This window comes from Azolla caroliniana, unplaced genomic scaffold, assembly GCF_043228905.1.
Source record: "Azolla caroliniana isolate FFs.n. ecotype wild unplaced genomic scaffold, voAzoCaro1.0.p SCAF_20, whole genome shotgun sequence".
Classification (NCBI taxonomy): Eukaryota; Viridiplantae; Streptophyta; class Polypodiopsida; order Salviniales; family Salviniaceae; genus Azolla; species Azolla caroliniana.
In genome coordinates, this window is record NW_028230455.1 from 15,145,384 (window position 1) to 15,156,179 (window position 10,796).

Sequence of the window (10,796 nt, forward strand, 5' to 3'; positions counted from 1 at the left end):
CTTGACAAATGTACTCACGTGTTTTCCATCCTCAGGTGGAGGAAGTGTGGTTGATTACGCATTAATCCATCTTTGGTGAATGTGTTTAAAGTTGGTTCTCTATCTCCAGACGCAAACCATAAGCCATTGTACTTAGAGCTTGCAACAATAAATGTCATGGAGTGAAAGAGGAAAAGAGATGTATCATCTGACCTTGCTACGAAAAAGCTAAGATGTATACGAATGAAGAGGAGAACCATTTGTTAAATTTTTCCCTAAGAAACGATGTTAAAGAAAATTAATAACATTTGAAGGATATAATCCTTAAGGTTGGATATCAATACTTCAAGAGGCATGTTAGTGGGCATAAGATGTCTAATTTTCCATGTAATTCTTGGTTCAATGATGAATGTAAGATGTATCTCAAATGGTTTAAGCCTATAGAAGGGAAAAATGAAAGATTGTTGCATGGCACCCACATAATAAGGTAGGACCTCCAACTTCTTCCCGGCCACCAGGCCCGTCGCTGACGGCCGATCTTCATTCCAATCGCGTCGTTTGTCGTATAGGCCGCAAACCCTTTTAACCAATGGCCCAGTCGGCCATGAACCCTTCATCCGTCTCCAAGAGGAGACCCACCTTCTCACGGTTGACTTCACAAACAACAGGGCCTTGCTCGTATCGAGCACGGTCCGGTCTAAGTGTCAAGTGTCGTGCGAACCACTTTTTGAACACCTGAAGCAGCGGCGACGTATTCCGTCCCTTGCCAGGGATCTAGACCCAATCCATAAACTCTTTCTTCGACAACCAGAGCAAGTCGTTGAAACGATACCTCTCAAGGAGCCATCCCTCAAACTCCGACCAATTCCGGCAGTCGGCTTGAACCTCGAGCACCTCCGTGTGAATGCTCAGTGTCACAACTCACGGGAAACTTGACAACCGCATGTCCCCTAGGGCATCCCTCATTATCACCTCGGCCTGGTAGGCCTCAAGGTAGCTTGTCACATCCTTCCCATTAAATCGGCCTATCATGTCGACTATTGCTTCAATGGCCCTATCTAGGCCACCTGTGCCCTCCTGTGCATTCACTATCCGGTCGATGGCCACCGCCATCACCTCTGCTAGTTCACTTCCTCTCATCTTCAGACTCCTTTGCCGCCCCTATTGACGGCGGGTTCACCAAATATGTCGCGGTTTTCCGCGTGGATGTATAGAAATGGGGCGGTACCACTGGGGTCTTGGACCAAAGAGCCGGAAGGTGAGAGCAAGAAGACCCGGTTAGTGGCCAAAGGATACGCGCAGACCCATGGAATCAACTACGACGAGACCTTTGCTCCGGTAGCGAAGATGACGATTGTTCGTGTGGTGCTAGTGGTTGTTGCGGCAAGGGGATAGCATCTTCACCAAATGAACATGAAGAATACGTTTCTTCAAGGTGATCTCGAAGAATAGGTCTACATGATCCAACCCCCCGGATTTCAGTCGGGGATGAACAAGTCGGAAGTGTGCTAACTCAAGAAGTCGCGTTACGGCCTGAAACAAGCCCCCCGTGCTTAGAATTCGAAGATCACGCACTAGTTGCATAAGATGGGGTTTGCGGCCTCGAAGTCTGACTCGTTGTTGTTCATCTTGAAAGGTCCGGATGGCCTGGTATGTATCCTACTATATGTGGATGATCTAGTCATCACCAAACCCGAACTCGTTGAAATCGACCGTGTGAAGTCCCAACTATCAGACGCTTTCAAAATGAAGGACGTGGGGGACCTTCATTACTTTCTCGGGATTGAAGTTATCCATACCCCCTCAAGCTATGTCCTGACTTCGGACCAACTTGCAATGAGAAACGGTTCTGACAGATTGTCGGGAGCCTCATCTATCTTACTATCACCCAACCCGACATTAGCTATCCGGTCGGGATGTTAAGTCAATTCATGCAGAAGCCAACCGTGGAGCACCTTTAGTGTGCGCATCGAATACTGAGGTATGTTAGCAGCACTAAGGTTCAGGGTCTGTTATATCGACATGGTATAACCGAAATGCTAGTCAGCTATACAAATGCCGACTAGATAGGTGATGCGTTGGATCGACGGCCAATATTCGGATTTATGTTCTCTCTAGGTAGCGCAGTTGTTGCGTGGAGCAGCAAAAAGCACCCAACAATGGCTCTTTCGAGCACTGAGGTTGAGTATCGGGGCGCTACCGTTGCCACCTGTGAAGCCATCTAGCTTCGGCAGTTACTGCAAGACCTCCGTATCGAAGTACCAACTCCGATCCCGATCTACTATGACAACATGAGCAACATGCATTTGGCCAAGAACCCCGTGTTCCATGCTCGGACAAAGCACATAGAAGTGCATTATCACTTTGTGCGCGAGCGGGTTCTGAGTGGTGTAGTAGAACTCCCATATGTCCGGATGGATCGGCAAGTTGTCGACATCTTCACCAAGGCCCTCGGAATGGACAAGTTGCAACATTTTTCGGAGGTGCTTGATATTTAGTATCTCGACATGCCGCACTTGAGGGGGAGAATCGGTACTGGTACGGGGAGAACCGGAATAGAAGCAACCGGAGAGAAGGAAACAAACAAAACATGGAGAGACAAGAAGAAAAAGGAAGCCGAGTCGATTGAAGAAGTCGACACATTCCATAAAGTTGGAACAAGCGGTGATGGTAACAGAGTCAAGAAGGACAGAGTCGACCGGAAGGAGAAGGCCAAGACCCGGACGTGGTCCGATGTGGTGAAGGGCGTAAAGGTTGAAGGCGAATTGGAGACAACCAATTCAGACAAGAGTTGGAACAAATCAGAGTCACCTGATTCGGAGGAGCCGGATCAACTGAAGGCCAATTGGATGAGGAGGTAGTGGAAGTCCACACCCACACGGAGGAACTGACGGGTAGAGAAGCGCCGAAGTCGAAACAACGAAGCAGCTAAGAAGGGCCTTATGAGCAAACAGGACGACCGACAAGGTCGAGGTGTGCGGGACCAGGCGAATCGTGGGAAGTGGAACCGGACAGGTCAAGGAGAGCGAGCAAGGTGGGAAGACGCCAGGAGGAGCCGAAAGGAAGGACCTGCAGACACATACCTGACGATTCGACCTCAAGTTGAGGTTGAGGGGGAGTGTTGAGCAGGAAAGCTCAACCAAATTTTGATCGGTATCCAGAACGGAGAACCGGATAGGTACCCGGATATTCGGAACTTAGAGCTAGACCGGAGAATCGGATCGTACTTCAAAATAGTGAGAACCGGTAGGCCGTTGGAGCCTACAGTCCGAGCCTAGTACGTAGGCATATTCCTTGGAGTTAGTGTTAGTCGCTCGTATGAGCATTGAAGTACTTGTCAATACTTCTGTCAATCCTTTTAAGGACTTGTATAAAAAGCATTCTTTAGAACATTTGTATATAGAGAGTATTATTATTTTGAATTGAGTTTATGTTGTTCAGCTCTCACTGTCTCTCCCACTCTCTATTTGTGTGATTTAAGCTTCCATTTAATCTTTGTGTATTTTCTGTTGCTATCCGGGTAAACCGGTCTGTCAAAGCTTCCTCACATTAACTTTTACAAACTCCAACTGCTCCGAGTGGATGCGGAAAATCGGAAGAAGGCTGACGACAAATTTTATAAGATGGATGAGGAGACTATCGTCACCATCCAAGAAGAACTGTTAGATGATTTCTTTGCCCGGCCGAAACTCAAATAGAGGCTGTATGGAAGCTCATCGATGGACTTGAAGATGATCAACTCGACGTGCAACTACAGTTGGAAGGTTATGAGCGGGAGCGTCGGCGGAAGGACGCTAAACAAAGAGCGGAGCAAATCAATATCAGTGATGCAGAGCAATCGACGGAACCGAGGACCTCTACACCACAGTAGCCGGAACAACAAGAACAACAAGAACAACAACAACTAGAAACCGAGCCGGAGCGATAGAGAATGGAGCACCACTAGCCGGAACAACAAGAACAAGAACAAGAACAAGAACAAGAACAAGAACAACAAGAACAAGAACAACAAGAACAAGAACAACAACAGATGACGGAGGATGAACCGCGCGAAGCTCTGGACTAGAATATTTTGGACATACTCGATGAATATTGAAAGAGCTAACCTGTGCATTCAACGTGCAATGCACTGTCCCACGGGCGTGCCATGTATTGGCCTAGGAGTATGTTCCAGAGGAGTAATATGAACGGGGATGAGTCTGAGTGTAATTATTAGTATGTCTTAGTTAAGTAAGTTTATAGGAACGAACGGATTCGGATAGTTGTACCGATCCACATCTGCACTGGTTGATAGCCGATAACCGGTAAGGCACCGTTTTGTAAGCTCTATCGGATGCCTATAAAAGGGTCCAAACCAATGTATAAGAGACACAGAAGTAATACAAGATTAGTGCGTTGATCTTAATGCTATTGTTCCTATTGTGTATTTGCCGTTCTGTGCTTTAATTATTAATCTTACGTGTGTTATAATTAATCGGAAGGTATCCGGAAATAGTCGGATCGGAATCGGATAAGCACCGGATAACATCCATATCTTAACCACCCCTTTGGAGAAATATTCCGGATTAGACATCCTGTGTTTGTGGCTAAGTTTAGCCCAAGATAAACAAACACTAGGGAAGTTGAGTTTGATTCTCAACATAGATTTACCTTAATAAACATTCATACCTACTTACTTTCTACTTAGTTGTTGGACATGAACACACACACACACACACACACACACACGCACGCACACACACTCAGACGCATAATTGCAAACATCCAAATACATACATATATATATATATATATATATATATAAACATAATTAAAAAATTGCCACATCACTTTTTCACTTCTCCACATGCACACAAGGATACAAAAGGAATAAAAGAAGTTCCAAGGATTGAGGGTGGAAGTTGAAGCACAATTCCATTCTCTCTAGTTCAAGTCCTTGTGTTCCTGCTCACATTTCACACAAACACATGTATTTTCATGAAAATATATCCCAACATGTTACTATGGGATGCCTTCTTCTGCATGTCATTTAGTGACACAATCTAGTATGGAAATGTCACATAAACCCCACATGCATCATGTAGCGACACACACTTTAACAATCTCTTTGAGATGCATTTTAAGAAAATTGGGGTTAGTACTAATGCCCCATTCTATTGTGGTGGTAATCATGGTAAGCAAGGAACTCAAACGATGATGAATTGAAAATGGAAGCAAAGTACAAAACCTTGAAAGCTCCATGACAAACCACCTCAATAATCAATTGGATATTAAAAGCCAAGGTAAATGAGGTGCAATCTCATTATGAATAAGAGGAATGATTATATTGCATTTGGCATCCAACCCAGACCCTAGAGAAGAAATAAGAAGTGGACATTAAGAGTATGTGGAGCCCCCTCAACAAGAAGAACCACTAACATCAAGCTAGTGAGGCTACCCTAGGCTTTGACCAAGTTGAAGAATAGGTTTCCCGTAGGCAAAGACTAGCCCACTAACTACCTCAATGATCAATTGGATATTAGAAGCCAAGGAAAATGAGGCCATACCTCATGATGATTAAGAGGAATGATTATATTGCATTTGGCATCCAACCCAGACCCTAGAGAAGAAATAAGAAGTGTACACTAAAGTATATGGAACCCCCTCAACAAGAATGTTAGAGCTTAGCTACTCATGTAAGCATATGATAAGGATAAAAGATAGATAAATAAGAAAGGATCAACACGAATGTTAGAGCTTAGCTACTCATGTAAGCATATGATAAGGATAAAAGATAGATAAATAAGAAAGGAGTGAGAGAAAGAAGGTTGTCGATCCACCCAACCACCCCCGAACGAAGGGATCGACACGGACTCGAGCCTCGATTAGTGTCCCATACCACCGATGTGGCATCGAGTTGTACCTGGTGCTGGCGCGCTCGCTACAAGAGTTGACCCACCACAATGTTAGAGTCTCGACGTAGTCGATAATGTGTCAAATGAGGGTAGCTAGGCTAAGTGTGAACTTGCATGGTGGCCTTAGGTCTGGCTATAAATATGACGAGAATTAAAAGTAATCATCCTATTCTTTACACTCTCGTTTAAAACTCACACTTTATCCACATGTATAGAATACTACGGTAGATTCTCACCCAGGGATATTGTATGGTCATGCCTGTAGCATACTCTCCCTCTTTAAAACATTGCACTCTTGCAATGGAAAGTTAGGGAAGTTAGTTTTAATGGTATTTTCACGTTCCCATGTGGCATCTTTTATAGACTTATCCATACATTTAATTTTAAATTCTCGGATTATTTTAGAATGCAATTTTTTTGTTTTAACATCGAGAATTCTTTCTGGCACATGTGGTTTAGAAGATAATTCTTCAGAATTAACTAGAGTTTCAGTTGTCACTATATTGTTGCCAGAACAAAGAAGTTCTTTTAAACGAGTTACATGAAAAACTGGATGGATTTCAACACCATCAGGAAGAATGAGACGATAGGTTGATGAACCAATGCATTTGAGAACTATAAAAGGTTCACAAAACCATGGGGCTAACTTATCGCACTTACCCGTAAACAATGTCTTAGAATTGTGAGGTACACGTAAAAATACTTTCTGTCCAGGGTTGAATACACGAGGTTGCCTATTATGATCGGCATAAAAACGTGCTCTATCTTGAGCTGTTTTTATATTATCTTGTGCAATATGCAACATATCTTGCATACCCCAAAGAAAGTCTTGCATATCTTGCATACCGAGCTCCCTAGAGACGGTTAATTCAATTGTTAGCCCGTGGCAATGGATATGAATTCTTGATCGTCACTTTATTCAAGCATTGGTAATTAATACACATATGCCACGTGCCCTCTTTCTTTTTACCAAGAGAATAGGTGCACCCCATGGAGATTTACTATAACGTATATAACTCATTCATAAATAGTCCTTGAGTTGCTTAGATACGTCATCCTCTTCGGATCAACTTAAACGATAAGGAGAGGTGTACTTGTTGGTGCAACACTGTGTACAATATTGATACGATGGTCTATATTACATTTAGGAGGTAACCCATGTGGTAGTTCACTAGGAAAAACATCACGAAAATCATTTAAGATTTCATCGAGTTGTTCAAAATCTGATAATTGATACGAGACATTATCAATATTATAAACGTGAATGTTCAGATCAAGTACACAATAAAATAAAGAAGAACAAGACAACTCAGATATTGATGGAGAGGAAACAATCGAAACAGATTGTTTATTTACACATTGAATAAAATGAGTACAATCGTTCAGTATAAAAGAAATGGAATGGCAAACCCAATCAATAGACAAAGAAGAGTTTTTATTATAAAACCAGGGATAACCCAGTATTACATCAGTACTACAAAGATTCATTAAATGGAATTCTACTTCCTCTATATAAGTATCAATAGAATTTGCTAATGAATGAATCGCCTTGTTGATGTATTGTACTCTTGCATCAGCCAAGTCCCAATACATAGTGAGGGAAAGAACATTTACAATTACTTAAATGATGTGTATAGACTTGAAGGACATTAGGAATCTGACCTTTATGGTCTTTAGCTTTTGTTTTGCTGTCGTGCTCTTTCCGTTGGAGCTTTAGACATTGCTCTTTTGTATGATCCTTCTTTTTGCAGAATACGCCAAAATGATTTTGTCGCTTACAATCGCGATCCATGAATTCGTTGGGTGTCTTGCGTTTCCCAACGAATTGCGACCCTTATCGTGCACTATCCAATGATAGTCCGAATACCATTGACAAAACAAGCTATCAACCAATTGTCCCCTTCTAGACCCGATTTTTGGATTTGGGTTCTAGCATGGTGAACATAGTCTTTGAGCAAGGAAAACTTCTTGCTAAAGAGGTTCATTAAAGCTTGTGCTGCCTTGGTTCGCGATGGAGGTTGTAGAAATTAGCCCTTGAAAATTGTGACAAATTCTGTCCACGTATCGGGCAATTTCCCCAAAGTGCGGCACCCACACCACTAGGCGGTGGCCTTACCCCCTAGTTCTCGGCCAACATATGCAATCTTCGTACTATCTGACTTGGGATAGAGCTCGAATTGAGAGTTCCTTCGGCCTAGCCATGTGCAGATTGTTTCTTCGGTTCTTTCCTTTTTGTCTCCCGTAAATGGCTTTACGACAAATAATGGTTCACCCTGATGCTCATCGGGTCTATTAGTATCACATTGTAAATTGATGACACGTGCCTCGAGAGTACTATGAGATTTCCGATGTTCGGATATCTGATGCGCTGTTGAATTAAGGAAATTTTGTATTTGTATCAAATACGACTCAATGTCATTGAGTGATAATTTCTTGCAAAGAAATAGGATAATGTCAAACAAATAGTCATAACATATCTTGTGATGTAAACATATAATGGGAAAACATTAATCGATATCATGATCTCACGTCAATACCCCTCTAGACGTATGAGATGAGGTTGAAGATCATGTTACTATGGTAACACAAAGGTGTTATAAAAACCATGGGGGTGACAAATGGATGTCCTTCCCTGATATCTATATCGATTTTGTCATGGTGGCTCCCCAAGGTTCAACCATGTATGTTTGCGTCATGAATAGTTTAAACACGAAAACATGTTAACAATAAACTATGTCTTTGTGCCCACGCATGTGGTTTCGACTCTTTAAGTTCTATTACGAGGACCCCGAAGTGCACTTAGACCTAAAGTCTAAACATGTGTTATAGTCATATGTATCAATAATGTTGTATGGTCTTGGTCATATTTGAATTCGAGCCCTCGAGAACAAATACATTAAACACTTGAGCTAACCAAATGGTTTTCTTCTTTTGAATGTTTAACGTTTATGCGTATGAGAGATATGTGAAGGCATTTGCCCAGATATGTTTTTTTCAATGAAAACATATATGTCGAGAGTCCTTATTTCCCCCTCGTTTACTACAAAACTACGTTGGTACGTTACCCAACCTCAAGGCTCATCATTACGATGACATACTCCAAAGTGCAACCTAATGGTCAAACCACACGGGACCTCTTTTCGTAGTAGGCGCACATGGTCCATCACATGGTTACATCATTACGAATGCCTTTCGTAATGAGGATCTCATGGTGGCATCGTAACCATGTAACGAGGGAGGGATGTTGGATGCGTGTGTCATAGGGGCGACCTCACTTAAGATGGGTCAAGCCCAACGCTCTCAACATCATTGTGGCTATGATCGTTTCGTTATAACGCGTTGTAAGATCAAAGTGACCAATGGGGATGACAACAAAAAAAATTGTTGAAAAAAACGATAGTGACTATGCCATTCTCACAAAAATATGAGGATGGCCACCAAGATCCTTTCCCCAATGTTCGACATACACAATCACGTAATAAAAACTAATATATATTTATGTTTATCGCATGTATACGATTAAATACATATACACGTGATTAAATATGCATATATTTAAAAAAATCGTAATATCACATAGCCAACGAATGATGTAAATCGAGATACATAATTGAGGCATATAGCCTCCACACATGCAAAACATCCAAAAATAAGGGTGAACGTAATACACAATTGAGATATTGACCTCTTACGCATACAACACCAATCACATATCCTTTACATAGAAACCGAGGTATTGACCTCATATGCATACATAACATATGTATGTGAATGTAATACGCAATTGAGGTATTAACCTCATACGCATACGACACGAATCACATATCAAATATATGTCAAATGAGGTATTGACCTCATACACATATGTAAACGTTTTATATACCAATTAATTACCACTACAACATCATTGAATCAATGAAAGAAAACACATAATAACTATACATGATTAGATTGTGAAAACAAAGAATAGAAAAAAAAAGGAAAGAGTTACCGAAGTTCCTTTGTTGATCGTTATCTGGATCAAGGTCGACCGCACGTCGATTGATCAACATCCATCAAGAACAAAACAAAAACCAACAAAAGAAACATTCGAAACATGGCTTGGATACCAATAGTTAGAGATTAGCTACTAATGTAAGCATATGATAAGGATAAAAGATAGATAAATAAGAAAGGAGAGAGAAAAAGAAGGGTGCCGATCCACCCGGCCACTCCTGAGCAAGGGGATCGAGACGGTCTCGAGCCTCGATCAACGTCCCATACCACCGTCGTGGCGTCGAGTCGTACCTGGTGCTGGCACACTCGCTATAAGAGTTGACCCACTGCAATGTCAGAGTCTCGACATAGTCGATAATGTGTCAAATGACGTAGCTAGGCCTCATATTTATAACTAGACCTAAGACCCCCAAGCAAGTTCACACTTGACCTAATGGGTTGTCTCAATCGCGAGGATTAAAAGTAATCCTCCCCTTCTTTACACTCTTGTTTTACCCTCACACTTTATCCACGTGTATTGAATACTACAGTAAATTCTCACCACGGGATATTATATGGTCATGCCCGTAACAAAGAAGAACCACTAACATCAAGCTAGTGAGGCTAGCCTAGGCTTTGACCAAGTTGAAGAATAGGTTTCCCATAGGCAAAGACTAGCCCATTACATGAAACAAATCCTTTGGATAACAGGGTTAATGCGAAATGGGAGCCACCCCAACACACAACTAAAGCAATTATTGAGCATTTGGATGATGAAGTCAATGTTGCGTTATTGTAACGAATCCTCGCTCTCAATGTTCAACTACCGATATGGGAAGTGTGTCAAATGTTATGTGCCTAATACTTTAAGAATAAAGGCCTTGATCATGTTCCATTCAAACATATTCAACTCATTGTAAGGGAGATGTTATGGTTGACTCTATGTTA